Source organism: Brassica napus, chromosome C4, assembly GCF_020379485.1.
Source record: "Brassica napus cultivar Da-Ae chromosome C4, Da-Ae, whole genome shotgun sequence".
Classification (NCBI taxonomy): Eukaryota; Viridiplantae; Streptophyta; class Magnoliopsida; order Brassicales; family Brassicaceae; genus Brassica; species Brassica napus.
In genome coordinates this window covers 36111041-36130298 of record NC_063447.1, presented here as the reverse complement: position 1 = coordinate 36130298, position 19258 = coordinate 36111041, and the positions used below count along the sequence as shown (strand labels likewise).

The window sequence follows — 19258 nt, the reverse complement described above, 5'->3', positions numbered from 1 at the left end:
TCTTTCTGAAAGGTCCACGGAGGTGAAAGATTCTGATGAGGGCTCTATTTTTAGACCCAGCTGGTCTGCCATAACCTTAGGTAGTATGCTGACTGATGTTCATGTGTCACAAAGTGCATGGGGAAATTCAATACCCTTCACCACACATGGTATTGCAAACTTCCCAGAATCACTCTTCTTCTTCAATATGATCCTTAGTTTCATCCTTTCCCTGACATAATGAAACATTCTCCTAATGTCCTCCTCAGTCTCCTTAGTCTCTATGAAGAACATCCACAACCGGTGTGTGAAATAAACTTCATCAAAAGGTTTCTCCACTAGGATTCTGAGGACTCTCTTAGTGAAACCATCCATCTCCTTCTCATTAGCTTCCATCTTAAGGTTCTTAGGAGTCTTCTCCTTACTTTTCCTTAACCTTCTTCCTTCAGTTCCCTCATCAACTTGCATAGGCTCTGATTAGTGTCTGAAGGGTTGGTTGTAGGTTCTGGTGGGTTTTCTAAAGGTTTAGCTGGTGGTCTGAGTGCATTGATTCAGTCATTATCAATAGATGGTAACCGCACTCGGTAGGTGAGAGGTGCCCGTCGATCGATGGGAAATCAGGGGGGTCGATCGATATCGGTCTCTCTCTGTCGGTCGACTGCTGTCTTATGCAGTCGATTGATTTTGACGTAGAAAGGGGAGGGTGGGTGAGGATATTTTTCTGCGAATTCTTCATGAGTCATGATTCAAACTGCACTACACTCTGCAGTCGATTCAGCAGATGACGTCGTCGATGTTTAGAGTAATCTATCGATCGATCTTCGTCATGGTTTGTCGAGCGATGTGTATCCATTGACATCGGTCGACACCAATGTGATCCGCCGAAACTCATGGAGCTTTCAACTTCGAAGACTCCTTCTCCAAGCTTCTTATGCTTCACCACTTGCCAGAAATCATCATCTATGATGGCATTTACATGGTGTTTTGCTTTCTCCACTGCTGCCTCTCTAGCCAAGGCTTCTTGCCTCTTTACAATGTCTCCAGTTTGAACCACTTGTATTTCAAGCTTCCTCACCTGAGTCCCTAAGGTCTCAATTCTTGTGTTCAAACTGTTGTAGGCGGAATCTATCTTCCCATTGAAATCCACAGTGAGTTGTTGCTGTCCTTCCAGAACTCTGTCAAGCATCGCTTCAATCTTTCTTTCCTGAGTCTGTGGTGGTGGATTCTGGTAGAATGAGTTTCCATAGCCTCTGCTGTTGTTGCTGAAAGGTTTCTGGAACTGTGAACTCTGGTTACTCCTCTGACCATTGCCAAAGAAGTTTCTATTTCCACTCTGGTTTCCAGACCTCTGAAATCCAGTACCTCCAATGTAGTTCACATTTTCTTCTCCTTCCATGTCTACAACTTCTTCTCCTTCAGCTGAGCAGACCTGCTTCCTAAGAAGCTCATGAACCACATCGAACTTTGCTCTAACTTCGTCCATCTGCTCCTTCCGTAGGGATGCAACAGACTTCTTCCTCTCAAAGTCAGTGTTCTTGGGGCTGTTGTTGTTTGCTAGATTTTCTATCAGTCTCACAGCCTCCACCGGATTCCTGGTGTTGAAGTTTCCATCGCTAGCTGTATCAAGAGCCATCTGATACCTCAAGGCGATACCACTGAAGAAAGTGCTCAGTAGTTGCACTTCGTTGAATCCAAGGTGTGGACAGTCTCGCTGGAAGAACTTGAATCTGATCCATGCATCTTTGAAAGACTCTCCAGTCTCCTGCGCGAATGTAGCGATTTCGCTCCTCAAGTCTTCAGCGCGTGCCTCATCGAAGATGTTTCGCAAGAAAGCATTCTTGATGTTGGCCCAGGATGTTAGAGATCCTGTGGGTAGTTGCTTAAGCCAGTGCATCGCTTCTCCAGTCAGAGAATACTTGAAGTGCTTGCACAATAGGTAGTACTCGGAGACTCCATCCATACGAATAGCAGCGATAAGATCCTTGAACCTCTCCAGATGGTCCATAGGATGCTCGTGCGGTAACCCAGAGTAGGGTATCTGCGACACGAGTGTGTAGTACTGACGCTTCAGCTCGAAATTCTGCTTCTGAATCTCTGGAAGTCGAATAGCTGATATGTTGGCGTAGTACTCATCTGGACAATTGTAGTCAGCCAGTGCCCTTGGTCGAGCAGCCTCTTCTACAGGTTGAGCAGCTCCTGTAGCATCAGTATCAGGGATTACATTCCCCTGAGCGTCTAGTTTCTGACCTGTTGCATAACGCAGATGACCATCCTGGTCATATAGGTTTCCATTCTCGTCCTGTCTGAGAATAACAATCGCAACCATGTTTAGCGACTGATGATCGATCGATGTACGCGGTGTAGTATCGATCGATGTAGATCGGTCGAACGATGTAGATCGGTCGACGATGAAGGTCGGATGTCGGTCGACGGTTGGGTGCGAGAATCAGTCGACGTGAAAGCTGCTGCGTCGAGCGATGTGGAACGTTGGTCTTTGCGGATCGTGGGTTCCAAATGAGCAGGATCTTCTGAGAATAGCAGGTGTTTGTCCTTGTTGCTTCTGGTACTACTGGGCATGCACCTGGAAAGACAAGAAAATTTTTTTGTGTCAGAATGGGGGTAGAGAAAAGAATAAGAATCAATAACACTAAATCTAATGGCGATCAAAGCTCCCCGGCAACAGCGCCAAACTTGATACCACTCAAATTACCCTAAGGAGTGAATTACTCTCTCAACTAAGAGGTTCAGTTGCAGTACTTAGGGATCGAATCCACAAGGAGCTAGGGAACCTATTAAATCTAGTCAGGTTATTAATTCTAGGTGTTTGTTGTTTTATGGTTTAAAAGTAAATAGCAATCCTAATTGAGCAAGTCTATTGCTCGACTAACAAGATGATTAGGGGTGTAACTTTATTGGAAGATATTAGATGCAGGCTTTCTATTCAGGTGTTAGAGATTATATTCCTATAGATGCCTAACAGTTGCATGCATGATATATTAGAGCTCAACTCCTTAATCACAGTGATCAGCGATGGCAATGTTTCACTGGTTAACTAACTAGACATGCCTAACAGTTGCATGCATGATATATTAGAGCTCGTCTTTTGATCACAAGAAAGTGTCGATCGATGATCCTATATGGATATCGATCGATACACCTTTCGCAATATCGATCGATTGTCAGAAGACGATATCGATCGATAGCTTCTAGCTAAGCCCTAGGCACGGGTTGATAATGCTCACTAGTCTCCTTGATCAACGGTTAGCTCTCTCTAGCAGTCCTAGCATGACAGATTAGATTCAGGACAGGATGATCAAGGATGCTTGACACATGCAAATTCCTAGGTTCATGTTCTAGTTAGCAAGGCTAAAACAAGCATTAAGAACAATCAATCAATGAATATCACAACTCAGCAAATCTATAGTTGGGGCTAATCCCTCTAACCTATTTGAACCCTGAATCTAACAAGTAAACTACTCAGACATAGCTAAGCAATTCATGACACAAAATATAGATAAAACTGCATATAATAGAATAGATGAATCAATGGAGTTCCAATCACAAATCTCTCTATGATTTTCTCTCCTAAAACTCTCTCTCTCTCTCTCTCTCGCTGAAAGTAAGAATACAATGGTGGCTCCAAAACTCTTTGCCTCCTAACACTTAGGCAAGTATATAACTATTAGGTTAAAAACTCGTCAGGGGTAATCTTGTAATTCGGTGAAGCCTTGGGTTTAAAGTCGGCTGGAACCAAGTCGCGCATCTCGCGTCTCGACATCGATCGATGGTACATGATGTACATCGATCGATCATAATTTTCAATCGTCGAGGCTTCTCTTCTGTATCGATCGACGGTACTGGATGTGCATCGAATGATTGCTTCTTCTTCGTATCGACCTCAATTAGTCAACTCGGATGAAATCTCTTTTAATCTCCTAAATGCTCCATAATCATCACTTTACTCCAAGATACTGCTGAACCTGAAAACATACCTAATAGGATATAATATATAGTATATAGATAGTAAAACACTTATATACCATGGATGAAAATGAGTCAAATTCATGGTATATCAAGTTTATATATGTTGACGAAACATACTAAGACGGTTATTCCAGAACATACCAAAAAGGTTGATATTGAAACTGTTGATATTAGATAACCGGGTTCATTGCGCGGATCTCTAATAATTAAACCGGTTTCGTCATCTAATAAGCATACACTATTATGTTAAGCTTCAATTAATGAACAATGGCAATATATGTAATTAGTCTAGTAAGAAGTGGGCTTTTAATTATATGGTGTGAGAATGATTATGGTGTTGCCTAATTAGAAAATGGCAGTTTGGTTAATAATACATGAGGATAAGGTTAGTATGTAGGAATGCTCATATTTTAATATTAAGGGGATTAAAAATTACCCTTTTGTTTAACAACTTATTTACAATAGAATGTCATTGAAGTAATTAATTAACATATCTTTTAGTATTCTTGTCTTTTTCTGTTTTATTAATGCATTTTCCTAAATTGATTATTACCTAAATCACAAATCCCAATTTTCCTTTTTTGGAAAAACTTTCTAAAATCAAAATTACCAATCCCCCTTCTTATTATTTGAGGAGAACTTTTAAAAATAAACCTTGGCTTCATGTGTCATTCACAAGTTTGTCATTACTTATGTATCAACACCACATTTTACCTCACATCCTTTTTTTTATTAACCCTTTTTAGCTTAGAGTAATTACATGTCATGCCATTGGCACAAACATATAGTATACGTTTCATTTATGCATCTTTATTGTAAACATAAGTATATTTCATGATTGCAGGCTATTGGCACATATATTTTTGAATATACAACCTTAATACGTGCGACTTTCCATAAACATAAGTATATTTCTTGTCTTCCCAAAAAAAAACACATGATTGCTTTATTTTATATTACAATCTACATAATAAAAAAACATATTATAATCTCTTTTATTTCATATTCTAGATTTGTCGATCATAAAACTATTAGTTATCTATAAATTTGAATCTGAATGTGATAGCAACGCATATAACATAATCTCGATCATGAATCTGAATGTGCTAGCAATTTAAATGATGAATACATTTGTCCATAAATATAACATAATAAAAAAAATATAACTTTGTATATTTGATCATGTAAGAAATATAAGGATTTGACCATACATCTAACATAATCAAAAATATTATCTGATTATGGAAAGTCGCACATATAAAGTGATAACATCACGTTCATCTAGCAACGGCATCACGATCACGTTTAAATATGGAAAGTCGCATGGAAATTGGAAAATTGGGATCAAATATCACAATTACTGTTCATCATGTTTCTAATTATGAAAAGTCGCATGTTAAATCTTAATGATCATAGAAGAGATGTCATATTTGATCCCAAATTCCGAATAATTATGGATGTTGACCAATCAACGACTTAATTATATTTACTTCAATTTGGGCATGAAAAGATTTTTTTACGAATATACATTCCTACCTCGCTGTAAATATAAAATAATCAAGACACGAAATCTTAGTTTAACATATCCGAAGCCATAATATCTCTAAAATTTTTAATTATGCGTATAATTAGGGATTTTTTTTGCATTGTTTGTAGGCGTTAGAATAATGAGTTTGAACTTCCTTAAAAACTTTTCCTTATAAGTTCTGCTTTTCATATTTTATTATTATATTATCTATATTTTGTTTAATCTTATGAAAACAATAATTTGATTTTGTATTTTTATTTTTATCTTAATACCATAACTAAGTTTAAATAATTATTTACTTCCACAAATTAAACTTTGATTACACCTAACCAATACCACAAGTTTTTAACGGTTTAAGTAATTAACCTTGTATAAACATAATCAATTTAGTCCAATCCGTCATTGTATAACATGTAATATATGAGACCCGAACTTTTACCTTCTAAATATTTATAGACTAAAAATTACCAACTCTTTTAGTCTATTCACCCCGTGCATGGCGCGGATCATCACCTAGTAAATGATATTATTTTGCGTCCAACTTAGTTCCTAAATTCTAGATTACCAATTATCAATAGCATGTTACATATGTTTTTTTATGATTAATGTTGTGTATGTTTTGAACCATGTGGTTCACTCAAAACTAATTCCATTAATGACTTCGTAAACTGTAAAATTTGATCTATATCAATATGTCTGAATTACATTAGTAAACCAAGTGATCCTATTATTAGTTTATAAAAAAATAAACCAAGCCACTAGATTAAATAACACAAATCGGAAATAGTGAGTCACTTTAAATAATCTCTCAATACTTTATCTATCATTTCCGTTACTGAATAATATTTAGAGATTTTATACTCTTTGTAAAATTGTTAATATTATATATTTATTTTTAATTAAATTACACACATTGTACTCTTATGGGTTTTATCTACTAGGTATAAGTGTAACATCATACTTGATAACTAACAATAATATGAATGATATTCTAATATTCTATTATTATTGTTCATATTATTTCAACATTTAATAATGGTTTGATGGTTTATAATGATAAAAACAAAAAAAAAAGATTTATATTGGCATATTTACATGTCCGAAGTCTAATGATTGTCTATTTTTAACAACATCAAGTTCACTTGTATAACATACATTTTGTAATAACAAAATATTTAAATATTAGTGTACAAGATTATTTTAAATATTAAATAAAATAAAACTTAGATGTTGAAATGTTTATTTATAAAAAAACAAAAATAAATGTTATTACAGGTATGCTGGTCAAGTTCTAGTGTTGTTTATTAGATTTTCATCTATATATTCTATACATATTAGTAATGTTTGATTTATCAGAACATATTAACATGTGATTTGGTCTAGTGGAGATTAGTTTCATACTTTCAGCATCTGATTTCAGATTATTCATACTTGGCTTAAGCTCGCCGTGCAGATGATTAACCATTGATTCAATGTTCATATGTATTGTCAAGATTAGCGGAAGAAACCTCCTATATTATACACTCAAAGCTAAATAATACTCCATAATGTGCCAGAACCAATGGCAAATGATCAAGATTTTGTTATACAAACTACAACCAAGATTTTGTTATACAAACTACAACCTCAATTCCAGTGAAACAAATCGATGTGTAACAAGATCAATCACCATGAAAGTTAAAACTATACTTTTCAATCATCTGGAAAATTACATTTACTATTCCAATATTTGATGTTACACATTTATTTGTTTACCAACTGTTTGTAGAAACAAATATACCAAATCCATTTCACAACGATACATGTTTTAAAAAAAACAATGTTTCAAAAAATGTTGTACGTTTGTTATGTAACTTTTATAAGCTAATAATGATAAACTAGGTGTTTTGCCCGAATTTGGGAGCATATAATTTTACATATACTACAAAAATGGATACATTTATCAATATCATATTCTTTATTTATTAAAAATACATAATAATAGCATGTTACATATGTTTTTATGATAAATGTTGCGTATGTTTTCAACCAAGTGGTTCACTAAAAACTAATTTCATTAATGACTTTATAAACTGTATAAAATAAACTTGGTCCATATCAATATGTCTGAATTACATTAGTAAACCAAGTGGTCCTATTATTAGTTTATAAAAAAAATAAACCAAGCCACTAGATTAAATAACACAAATCGGAAATAGTGAGTCACTTTAAATAATCTCTCAATGCTTTATCTATCATTTCCGTTAATGAATAATATTTAGAGATTTTATACTCTCTGTCAAATTGTTAATATTATATATTTATTTTTAATTAAATTACACACATTGTACTCTTATAGGTTTTATCTACTAGGTAAAAGTGTAACATCATACTTGATAACTAACAATAATATAAATGAAATTCTAATATTCTATTATTATTGTTCATATTATATTAACATTTAATAGTAGTTTGATGGTTTATAATTATTAAAAAAAAAGAAAGATTTATATTGGCATATTTACATGTCTGAAGTCTAATGATTGTCTATTTTTAACAACATCAAGTTCATTTGTATAACATACATTCAGTAATAACAAAATATTTAAATATTAGTGTACATGATTATTTTAAATATTAAATAAAATAAAACTTAGATGTTGAAATGTTTATTTATAAAAAAAACAAAAATAAATGTTATTACAGGTATGCTGGTCAAGATCTAGTGTTGTTTATTAGATTTTCATCTATATATTCTATACATATTAGTAATGTTTGATTTATCAGAACATATTAACATGTGATTTGGTCTAGTGGAGATTAGTTTCATACTTTCAGCATCTGATTTCAGATTATTCATACTTGGCTTAAGCTCGCCGTGCAGATGATTAACCATTGATCCAATGATCATATGTATTGTCAAGATTAGCGGAAGCAACCTCATATATTATACACTCAAAGCTAAATAATATTCCATAATGTGCCAGAACCAATGGCAAATGATCAAGATTTTGTTACACAAACTACAACCTCAATTCCAGTGAAACAAATCGATGTGTAACAAGATCAATCACCATGAAAGTTAAAACTACTCTTCAATCATCTGGAAAATTACATGTACTATTCCAATATTTGATGTTACACATTTATTTGTTTACTAGCTGTTTGTAGAAAGAAATATACCAAATCCATTTCACAAAGATACATGTTTTAACAAACAATGTTTCAAAAAATGTTGTATATTTGTTATGTAACTTTTATACGCTAATAATAATAAACTAGGTGTTTTTCCCGTATTTGGGAGCATATAATTTTACAAACACTTTATAAATGGATACATTTATCAATATAATGATATTTATTTATTAAAAATACATAACAATAGCATGTTACATATGTTTTTTATGATAAATGTTGCGTATGTTTTCAACCAAGTGGTTCATTCAAAACTAATTTCATTAATGACTTTGTAAACTGTATAAAACAAACTTGGTCCATATCAATATGTCTGAATTACATTAGTAAACCAAGTGGTCCTATTATTAGTTTATAAAAAAAATAAACCATGTCACTAGATTAAATAACACAAATTGGAAATAGTGAGTCACTTTAAATAATCTCTCAATACTTTATCTATCATTTCTGTTAATGAATAATATTTAGAGATTTTATACTCTTTGTCAAATTGTTAATATTATATATTTATTTTTAATTAAATTACACACATTGTACTCTTATAGGTTTTATCTACTAGGTAAAAGTGTAACATCATACTTGATAAATAACAATAATATGAATGATATTCTAATATTCTATTATTATTGTTCATAATATATTAACATTTAATAATAGTTTGATGGTTTATAATGATTAAAAAAATGATTTATATTGGCATATTTACATGTCTGAAGTCTATTTTCTTTATGATTTCAGTACTCCATTTTTAACAACACCAAGTTCACTTGTATAACATACATTTTGTAATAACAAAATATTTAAATATTAGCGTACATGATTATTTTAAATATTAAATAAAATAAAACTGAGATGTTGAAATGTTTATTTGTAAAGAAAATAAAAATAGATGTTATTACAGGTGTGATGGTCAAGCTCTAGTGTTGTTTATTAGATTTTCATCTACATATTCTATACATATTAGTAATGTTAGATTTATCAGAACACATTAACCCGTGATTTGGTCTAGTGGAGATTAGCTTCATACTTTCAGCATCTGATTTCAGATTATTCACCTCGCCGTGCAAATGACTAACCATTAATCCAATGTTCATCTGTATTGTCAAGATCAGCGGAAGCAACTTCTTTTTAATATTATACATTCAAAGCTAAATAATACTCCATAATGTGCTTGAACCAGTGGCAAATGATCAAGATTTTGTTATACAAACTACAACCTCAATTCCAGTGAAACAAATCGATGTGTAACAAGATCAATCACCATGAAAGTTAAAACTATACTCTTCAATCATCTGGAAAATTACATGTACTATACAAATATTTGATGTTACACATTTGTATTTTTTTACCAACTGTTTGTAGAAAAAAATATACCAAATCCATTTCACAAAGATACATGTTTTAAAAGAAAATGTTTCAAAAAATGGTTGTACGTTTGTTATGTAACTTTTAAAAGCTAATAATGATAAACTAGTTGTTTTACCCGCATTTGGGGACATATAATTTTACAAATACTTCATAAATGGATACATTATATAATTCAAGTATTATTAAAATAAGTTTTTTTTGTCATCTTGTAAAATAAGTTATTGTTCATATGTTTAAAATATTTAATAATAAATTAAATAACAAATGTTTTAATATACTAAATTTTTCATGATAACATAAATACTTTAGTACATAAATTAAAATTGAAAACACTCATAAGTTTGAAATATTTAGTAATAAACCAACTATCAAGTTCTTCATATATATATATATATATATATATATATATATATATATAACTATATAACAAGTTTTTAATATAATAAAATCATCTTGCGTAAAATAAGTTTGAAAAAAAATCATAATTACATAAAATTATATACAAAAAAAAAAATATATATATATATATATATAAGGATTTATCTAACTTTTAAAATTTTATTATAAAATAATTTTATAGATAATATAAACTATTTTTATATAATGACAATTACTAAATTAATTACATTATTTTTAATGTATAATTAATTATATTAACAAATTTAATTATTTACTAAGGTTAAATATTATTTGATATACCATAATTTATTACTAGATTTTGACCCGCGCTTTTAAAACGCGGAATTATTTTTTCGCTAAAACCAGTAATGTAAGAATTTATACATTGTATGTCGTTTCTTTTTAAACTTATGTACTTGATCTATTTAAATTGTTTTCGTATGTGTGCCAAATTGTTGAATTTTGAAGAAAATTATATTTTGTGATATACATTAATTTTTTTATTCAGTATTTTAAAATTATATGAGAAATAATCATCATAATTATAATTTTTAACTTTATTCAGTGTTTTCATTCTCGATCCGCACCCGCAGTTGAACCGATAAACCCGGTGACCCATATATAATCCAGTTCGGATTTAATAATAAAAAATTCGTTAATTAAAAACCTAATAAAAACCAAAAAAACCAACATTAACATGTGACTTGAATCCGATTGACCCCAGTAAAGATCCAAAAAAATCTGATAATATTTCTACAAAATTGAATAAACCTCTCATCTATTCTATTAAAAGAGAATCATTCTGAAAAAATCTACTTATGAAAGGTTGTTAGACCATTTCATTTACTAGCAATATATTTGGTCTTACCATAATATTTGACTAACAATATCTAACCTAAAATTTCTCTAACAATAATTTATTACACCACATCTTTTTGAACATGACAAAGTTATACAACAAATAAAATTTTATTTATTAGACCATATCACACGACAATGATATACACAATATAGTTTTTATACTTTATTATACTCTTTTCTAAACATACAATATAGTTTATATACTTTATTACACTCTTTTCTAAACATCTGTATAGTTCCAAAAATTTACAAAATCAAATTTAATACAAACACTTTAACAAACCATATGTAAAAAAATAAAACTATATATTTTACGTTAAATTATTTTGTTATAGTTTAAAATAAAATTTGTTATTTAATACAAGATTAAAAATTATTAAAAAATTTACAAATCTATACTACTAAATTAACCAAAATCAACCAAGTAAATCTTAAGGCTCACAAGTTCAACAAATGTAACTCTTGTAAAATGCACACAAAATATAATGTGAGAGAGTAGGTATGGGCATCGGGTCTTCTGGTTGGGTACGGATCGGTTCCTTTCGATCTAAGTATTTAAAATTTTCTGGTTCGGATTCGGATCGATTTCTTTGGAATCAAGGTCCATAATTCAAATACCTACAAAATACCTATAGTTTTTGGGTACGTAACTGTCCAAATTGGCTTGTGATCCAAATAGGTGGTGAAGATATTTGTATGTACTACAAAAAAATGACTTGTAGAGATGATTTAGGATATTTATAAAATTCCATGCAAATATAGTAATATATTTATGATAAAAAATCACAAATTTATTAGAACAATTCATAAGTAAATCTTTAATATGATAAATCATCAAAATAAACTAAAAAAAAAAATCTTATATAACTTTATAAATATAACCTCTAATTAGTACTTTTATATTTTAATAATATAAAAATCATAACTAAATTTGGGACTTACGAAGTTAGATTTATATGAATATTTAATATATGTAAAAATTGAAATCCGGCCTCTAATTAATATTTTCTAAATTCGTTTTTGATGCATGAATATTATTGTTATTATTTTCTGTATATGAACTATTATTTGAATATTAATTTCGTTGAGATATTGGATTAACAATAACATTTTGAATTTAAATAATTGGTTTAGATAATTTTGATTTTGAAATCAATTTAGTTGAGATATTAGATATCCTATTATAGCATTCTTATAATAAGGAAAAAATCTATATTAATAAAAAGATCAATCACTTCGAAAAGAAAAATAGTATAAAATCGATTTATGATAGATTTAATTATATAAGGAAAATTATGTTTATTAGTAAATAGTTTCCTTAATGATTTTCTATTGAATAATATCCATTTATTATGATTTTTATTTAAAAGATGATTACAGTGTCTTGTAAATACTTGCAAAACAGAAGAGTGCCTTAAAAATGTGTATTTTATTTTAATAATATAGATCTCTTTCTTATTATTTGAGGATTTATTTTAATAATATAGATCTCTTTTTTATTATTTGAGGAGAACTTTTATGTTTCATTTTATACATCTTTATTCTAAGCATCTTCAGATCTTAACCAAACTATGTGTATGTTGTACTTTTAAAGGATTGTATATCGACACTATTATGGAAATGAAACATGTGATTATACAACAAATCATAAATCTTATTTTTTCTTTGGTATAAATTTTCTTAATTTATATTATATAATATAGTATAAACGCATTAACATATACTATGCTGGATAAATTTTTGTATAAATTTATGATTTGTTGTATAATCATACAAATATATACTATAGTCTCACAAACATATATGATTTGTTCTATAATCGCACAAACATATAGTATAAATTTTTTTAATTTGTATTACATAATATACTATGCAAATATTTCCAGACATTCATTGATTAAGCTATATTCCCTTATTTTCCTTAATATGGGATAGCTCGAAGTCAAAGATTGAATGCTCCGATTCAAAATATTCATTAAAGTTGGTCATGTACATTAATGACAATCATTTATTTTCGGGATGATTGCATTTCGAGTTATTTTGGTATGTAACAAAATCAAGGTCTAACTTGCAAACAGCGAAGTTAATTTGTGTTATTTTGATTATGGGAAGTAGCATGTTTTCTTTCTAATTTTATAAAAAAATATCCGGCTTGATTGATCATTTAATATATGAACGTAACCTAAGATGTTAAATCTTTATGGTCAAATATCCGATGCCATATTTGATCCAAATTTTTGAATAATTATGGATGTTTACCAATTAAAGATTTATTTTGACTTCATTTTAAGCGTTAAAATATTCATTTTCTCAAAATTCCTACCTCGCCTAAACCATTACCTCGCCGTGATTGGCTTTAACTAAGATCCGAAATTTTAAGTTGAAAATATCCGATGGCATATTGTATCCAAATTGGAGAATAATTATTGTTCTATTAGGGATTTTTTTGGCTTGATTGTATGCGTTAAAATATTTGATAATTGACTCAACACTTCTCTCGCCTAAACCCTATAGCCGATTCACTATATATATCTTCCTAAACTGTTTCTACAACGCCATCACAACCAAAACATTTCAAAAGCATCATCGAAAATGAGTTCCATGAATTTCATATCTGATTTAAAGCTAGAGAATTTGACATATGCAAATGTTGTACTCTGTGTTTTACAGTTTTAGCAAATTAATTGGAGAGTAGATAATGTACTTTAATAAAAAAGAAATTATAAGCGGTCGAGCTGATATTATCTGTATTCTTTTCTCAAATTATTTTGGTTATCATGATAAGGTCGATTCGAGAACCTGACTAATATTGATGGGTTTTCCAAAGTTATGTTTGAGCCCAATGATGTTCCAAAAATCGATGCTTTTAGAAAAAAACTAATACATTTCGTTTAATGAGTTCTGATTTATAATTTTTTGTAGTTTGATAAGTTTATATTCTTTGTTATTTCTCTTTATGGGATTGCAAACGGAGAGTTATGAAGATACTTTTCACAACAAACCATGCGTCTGTGGTCGGGTGGTCAAGGTGTTTCGTGGATTCCCAATGGACCCGAGTTCGAATCCGCACCACACCAGATTTCCACGCGAGTGGCCACCGGGGCTTTCACATTCTCTCTCCGGGGAATGACTTACCATTTTTTTATACTTTTCACAACAGTTGTTATTTTTTCAGTCTTTTTAAAAACTTTTCCCTTTTCATATTTTATTATTATATTATTTATGTTTTGTTTTATCTTATGAAAGTAATAATTGTATTATCTATTTTTTTTATCTTAAATTCATAACTAAGTTTATATAAGTATTTAGTTCCACGGACTAAACTTCTATTACACCTAACCAATAACACAAGTTTTTTTTGAAACTATGTAATTAACCTTTTAAGTGCATAATCAATTTAATTCAATCTGTCATTGTATAACATGTAATATATGTGACCCAAACTTTTACTTTCCGAATATCTATGGACTAAAAATTACAATCTCTTTTAGTCTATTCATTCTGCGCTGCGGAGGAAACGGGGTCATTTATTACCTAGTTATCTGATAAAAGATAACTACCATGCACATGTCAAAACCAACCAAATCTTGGCCGATTGTTTATTATGTGAATTAATAATCAAATATATAATGGTTCTTTTCTTAATCAGCATCATGATTTCAATAGAATTCAACATCTTTTTCTTCCTTGTTCTTTTTTTTTTTTTCCTTTTTGTGCTACGATGTAGACAAAAATATAAAACATAATATATTACATGAATTATACATACTAACAAACAAACTTAATAAAGAGAGGGCACAAAGTTGATCAAACTTATTAGGTAGTTACCTTCATCTTATAGGTTGTATCCTTCTCCTTTTTATTGTCTTTTAATAAATAGAAAAAGGTAAACTTTTTTTCCGAGAAAAGATGTCAAAAGTCTCGGTAGCCATGTGCCGTATTTGTCTGAATTGGTAGCAGATTCGAACTCGGATCTCTTAGAGATCCACAAAACGCCTTATACCATCCGACTACAGACGCGTGGTTTTATTGTCTTTTAATATCTCTTCTTCCTCCATCTTATTTATTACCCAAAATTATAGTGTTATCTAAAATAATAAAACCTACGTAGAAAATCTGAGTAGTTATCGGTTGTCGAATCGTCTATGTAATATTTTTCATATCATAATTATAATATCATAATAAATCAGCATTAAAAAAAATCTGAGCAAGATGATTGTCAAGAATGCATGAACTACACCTACTTTTTTTTTGAACACCGCATGAACTACACCTACTAAAAAACATAATTTATGAAAGAGATCTTTCAGAAAAAACAAAGTTTTTTTTTTTTTTTGTAACTGAGAAAAAAAAACAAAGTTGATAAAATGATTAGATGAAACCTATTTACCTTTATTTCTTTGGTCGTATCTTATCGTCGTATCTATGAAACCTATTTACCCTTCTTCCTCCGTCTTACTTATTAGCCAAAATTACAGCCATAAATAAATTTTATGATAACCTAAAATTATAAAACCTATGTAGAAAAGCTGAGCGAGATTATTGTCAATACAGAAAAACCAAAATTAATATATACCAATTTATATATATATATATTAGTATATATTTATTTATTATTTTTAAAATAATTATATTGAATAAATTTAATATAAATATTGATCAAGAGTAACATAGACTTTAGCCTTCTAACTTTTAATGTAATAGCTCGATTGCGAAACATCACTTCACAAATAATAGTATAGATTATTGTAAATTTTAAAATTAATTGTATTTATTAAATTTCTATTAGTTTAAAACTACAAAATATATAATCATCAAATAATATATCTATAATAAAATTTAATATATTTTAAATAATTTAAAACTACAAAATAGATAATCATGTGTATTTTTTTTTAATTTGGACCACCCTTAGAAAGTTGTTTAAATTATTTTTTGTATAAATATTTAAATTATTTGAATTATTCTAAAACAAAAAAAAATCAAATATATATCCTATATGAGGTCATTGAATTTCTAGTTTTCATCATTTCTATCTTTAAAAGTTTTTTGTTTTTTTTTTTGCTAAAATTTCTATCTTTAAAAGTTCCACATGCATTTTTAGTATAACCTATTATTTTTTATTTCTTAGCAAGACAAGTTATATATAAATGACTAAATTCAAATGCATCTGGTAAAAAAAAAGAACAAATTAAGCAAAATAGTAAACTTATAATAGACATCATTTTAGTACATATGAAAATTAGAATATCACAAAATGTTGTAATTAGAAGATTGAAGACTGAATGTTTCTGTGTTTCATTAATGAATAAGTGTTCCTTTTATATAGAGGATTACAAGATAAGTAAAAGGAAAATATCCAAAATCTAAACCAACTAGGATTAGGAAAACTACTAATACATAATAATGGAAAGATAACAATTACAAGGTAAAAGAAATAGAGTTTTCTTTTCTCCAGAGCATAAGCCGCCTCTCTCTCTCTGTCTCCTAAGGTCACGGCCGCCTCTCTCTCTCTCTCTAGGGTTGGGCCGTCTCTCTCTCTCTAAGTGTATGGGCCGGTTATAGACCGGGCCAGTTATGGACCGAACCGGTTATGGACATCCATCAATTGATTTATAACACTCCCCCTTGGATGCCATAACCATTCACGGATTGTAATAAGCTTAATGTTGCCTCATTAAAACCTTATCATGAAAAACCCAGTGGGACAAAAACATGATGAAGAAAAAAGAGTACAACACGTACTACTCCCCCTGATACGAACCTCAGTGGAGGTCTTTCAGCCTACGCATCCCAATCTGATGCGTGAGCTTCCTGAACATACAGGTAGGAAGTGCCTTAGTGAACAAATTGGCCGAGTTATCACTGGACCATACTTGGATCACTTTGACCTCTCCGGTCTTTTTCTCATGTTTTCTGGAAACTCGTGTGTGCATGGACAAGACGTGAGTCTTTGCTGTCGACCACTCTAAACTTTGGTCAGACAGATCTCGACTAAACATACTCATAGATAATATAGACTGAGCATGGTACCATGAACTTGTAATTTCAGGTCGTAGGCCTATGTTCTGGTGCATCTTCTCCACACGGATGTATATTGACCATATGCACCAATGTCTTGTCCATCACAGTTTGATCTTTCTTTATCATCATCAGCCATACTCTAATCTGATCGATCCATGTTGAGTCATAGACTTCGTCTATACATGTCCATAACTTGTCTCATGAGTTTCTAAGATCATGATGTGATCAATGATCATTGCTGCAATGAGTTTCTCAATCTCATCAAACTATGGCTCTGCGGCCAAATACACTCATGGACCTCATACATGGCTATCGATTCTTCTTGCCTTCGGCAATGCCACATACATTAGATATTGCAGCGCTATATTTATATCTTGATGGCATCCCATGACCTTTCTTACCGTGGATCATACCACGCACTTGGATATATATTAGGTCATGGACCTCGACCACACATGCTTATGGACTGCCATATGATAGGTGATCTTTCTTTTCCACTAGCTATACTACAATCTGGTCGGTCCATGTTGATATATCAACTTCAACTATAAATTCTCTTGGCTAGTGTTGCAGCGATGGTCTGAGATTTAATAGATAATCCGTATCAACCAATTAACCACTCTTTAGGCATTTAGTATAAAGTAAACACAAGGAATTCAAATTTCTTTTATAAGTATATATGCACTGAATTGGATTGTTCTTATATAACTCCTTTTCATGCTATATGCAGCTGCTTTGTTTCAGTCCATAAACAGCTTAGGAACAATGTTGTTCTTTATCTAGTGATCCATATGCTGCTTACTACATCTTTATATGTCAATCTAATTTCTTTCTTATGACCAGACCTTTATCAATTCGAAAATATGTAGCAGCATCCACCACATAGAAGTTTATCTCCTTATAATATGTTACATGGTCTCTGTGAGTATCCTTGCGTAACAAGCTATGCTTGAATGCTGTTAGTAGGAACATGAACACCTTTAGACCACGTGATCATGTACCATATCTCACGGTTTCTTTTCCCACACAAGACCTATCTTTTTCACTGGCTTATATCATCAGATGGCGTTTCTATATATATGGCCAATACACCTATTTAATCTATGAATGCATTCTCATACTTACGTGGGTCCTGATCCTCGCTTATATCTTTATGTTCAAGTGCTACTCTCTTATGTACAAATATATCTTTATGTGTCGACACCTATATATGGTTCCATTGTGTTCCAGACATGATCTAATTGATTTGAGATTTCATTATCCAGGACCTTTGTTACCTAGTAGCTTGGCGTCCCAAACAACATGGTTTGGTACCTTAGATGTTTAGCTGTGCAGCATTTTCTCAATGTCTGGTCTGGTTTCCTTATGACCTCGGATTTGTATTCTATGCACTTTTCTCTTTTTCTTTCCGAGTTTCCTTATCTTATGGAACATTTTGGTCTATCTTGTATAGACTCTGTAGCAACTTGATTGTGTCTCTTTCTAGGACATCAGATTTCGTTTGGTGTTAAGCTGGTTATGACTTAGTCATTCTTTTCTTTTCTTTTCGGGTCAGTGTCTGGCATCTCGATTAGCTAGTTATGTATAATCTTTTCTTTCTTTGGACGTCTATAATTCTAATCCGAGGATCTTTGCCAAGACAATGATGGTTGATACCATTTTGTTTCTTATCATTCTTTACTCTTTACCAGCTTATAGCTTTCTCTTTTTAATGTTGGATAGTCGGATTCATTGATCATACAATCCGTGTACCTGGCCACTTTCTGATCACCCATATTTGGCTCAAGGTCTCTTAGAAGTCGTGGGAGAAAGTCATACTCTTATCCAACATATATTCTCAATCCTCTTCTGAGGTTCCATCTTAGATGGCACATATGTCTGTGGTGGTTTATTCAAAGTCTCTTAAGATGGTGTATGTCTGGTTTATGACCCGTATTCAAT

At 30.9% G+C, this 19258-nt stretch overlaps 1 non-coding gene across 1 annotated transcript; it reads left to right on the top strand.

The window, feature by feature from the left end:
* Window positions 1-1667: 1667 nt before the first annotated feature.
* On the top strand, window positions 1668-1775 carry LOC125586741. The gene has a single exon (XR_007323276.1). It is a non-coding gene; the product is annotated as a small nucleolar RNA R71 (small nucleolar RNA).
* Window positions 1776-19258: the final 17483 nt, after the last annotated feature.